The 2,495-nt window shown below is 43.8% G+C and overlaps 1 pseudogene; it reads right to left on the bottom strand.

Annotated features, from left to right (window-relative positions):
- Window positions 1-393: 393 nt before the first annotated feature.
- Window positions 394-1,325, bottom strand: LOC123423099 (annotated as a pseudogene).
- Window positions 1,326-2,495: the final 1,170 nt, after the last annotated feature.

Raw genomic sequence — 2,495 nt, 5'->3', positions numbered from 1 at the left:
AAAAAGTTGCACACACGTCACGTAGATATTTGCTACAACCGGCACGCATCATTTTTTTTGCTACGATCATGTAGATTTTTTTTGCTACAATTTTTTTTATATAACCGTTGACGAAAATTACTGCATAGCTTTAAAATTTATTGCATCGAGAAAAAAAATATTGTATCTCTACTAATAAAAACACTAGAGGTCCAACTCTTAATCTAAACCGTTTAATTACCTCATCAAAGGTATACAAACGTCGTAACGAAACTGACAGTTTTCGTTAGCACTAATTGCCACCCCACGTTGTCCTGCCTCGCCCCGCCTCCTCCTGCCTCGCTGGGCCCGCCCGCACTCTCTGCCGCCGCCAACCTTCGCCCAGACGCCCCCAACCTCCGCCCCTGACGGCGGCTACACCCGACGCCGCCAACCTCCGCCCTGACGGCGGCCGCGCACGACGCCGCCAACCTCCGCCCTCACGGCGTCCGCGCCCGACACCACGACCGTCGACGGATCCACGGCCGCCTTCACCGCCTCAAGGATGGTGGTGCCCACGGTGGTGCGGCCCGTGTCTCCCTGCCACTCGATGGTCCAGCCGCCGCACTCGTAGCCCAGGTTGTCGGCGTGGCTCCCGGCGACCAGGATCTTGCCCGCCTTCTTGGGCAGCGGCAGAAGCGGCGCGTCGGTCGAAGTCTTACCGTTCTTCAGCAGCACCAGCGACTTCCTCGCCGCCTCCCTCGTCAAATCCCTGTGGTCCTGCATTCCAGATCGAGTAGGAAGGTCAGACTTTCAGAGTTCAGAATCACCATGCCAACCAAATTCAGCATCAGAGCTTGTTCAGTACCTGCTTTCCTAGCTGCTCGGCCATGGCAGGGTCAGCGTAGGGGTTCTCGAAGAGACCCATGGTGAACTTGACCCGCAGGCGATCCTGCTCATGGGGATGACGCCACCGTTGACATGGCCAGTCAGGATGCTGATGAACTGCTGGTAGTTGTTCGGCACCATGATCTGCGCCATCACAAGAATAACGAACATCAACATCATGATCGGCATCAATTCATCAAGCAACATTGTTGCAATCACAGGGAAAGTTAGTTTTGTTTGCTTAGCATGTCAAGGCCGGCAAGAATAGAAGCCTTGACCGAGCAGGAGTAGTCAGATCCGGCAGGGGTGGTGATCCTGTCAATGCCCTCCCAGTCTGAGATCACGAAGCCCTGTAAGTTAAGAAGATGCCACAAAGGTCATGAGCATCCGAACATCTGAAGAATCCAAGCAATGAAGAGCAGCTGAAGTTGAATTTGATTTGAATTCTTTTTCACCTTGAATTTGAGCGTGTCCTTCAAAAATGTCGTTCATAAAGTTTTTTCAAATTAGGTACCCAACTACGTCTTTTTGTGGAGAATTCGCCCTAAACCTACCATATTGGAGTGGAAAACAGAGCTAGCCCCAAAACTCCTCGATAACAACCTCTTTCATGGCACGCACAAACTAACTTTGGTAAAACATAAAATAAATCTTTTAGTGTCCATGCAGTATTTGCAGTCTAAAATAGTAGTTTTTTTGTAGTTGTGATATTGTTGTAGCGGTCGTATTGTAGCTAAATATTATGTGCTTTAAGTGAGAGATGCCATTTGACTTTTGCAAACATTTAATAGACCAAGATTGGCTTAAAATATTTGATTGTTGCTAGTATAATGCTGGTAACGATAGAGTACAAAATTTAGTTAAAGATTTCTGACCCATCTCGCCGCCTGGGCGTGATGTGAGCTTCCCCTCTCCTTCAAGTATAAGACACGTGTATTTTTTGCACATTCACTCGAGCTCGAAAACGGTACCGCTGAAAAAAAAGTGATTTTTCATAAAGTCGCTCGTATTGGAGATGTTCTTAAAAATTTAGAAAGTAGGTAGGTGCATGCAACATTTTTTCGTCAAATTCGCTGCAACCATATGTTATTTTGATACAAATGTTTTCCATGCAGCTTTTTTTCTCGTCTAAATTTGTTGCAACCAGCGTTCATATTTGCTACAAGCGTTTTTTATTTACTACATTTGTTCCATATAGTACAACAAAAACGTTACATATGGTCGCTTTTTCTAAGACGCTATCTAGATTCGTCTCTATGTCTATGAACACTAGTGGGCTAAAGATGCTTTTTAAGACACTTACATAACGTCACAAACTTTTCTTCTATTTAGCTATTTAGAAAATAAAAATGCAAATTTAATTAACTTAGAGACGATGTTTGAGATGCTTTAGTACACGACTCTATTCTTATCTTAGCCTTGTGAGAATTTCGAAAATAATCATATTTATAAAAATCAAATAACTACTAAAATTAGTTGTGCTAAAATTCAAATACATGACACAAATAACTGCGCCAAATAATGAATCGAAAGGCATTTTGTTATTTGATTGTAATCATAATAATACCTTCTATAATATGTATCATCCCTGTAACATTCTCCTGTAAAAAACAAAAAATCTTAATTATCACTGAATGTACGCAATTCCC

Source organism: Hordeum vulgare, unplaced genomic scaffold, assembly GCF_904849725.1.
Source record: "Hordeum vulgare subsp. vulgare unplaced genomic scaffold, MorexV3_pseudomolecules_assembly, whole genome shotgun sequence".
Lineage (NCBI taxonomy): Eukaryota > Viridiplantae > Streptophyta > Magnoliopsida > Poales > Poaceae > Hordeum > Hordeum vulgare.
The sequence above is the reverse complement of the archived record's forward strand: the minus strand, read 5'-3'. Positions and strand labels throughout refer to the sequence as shown.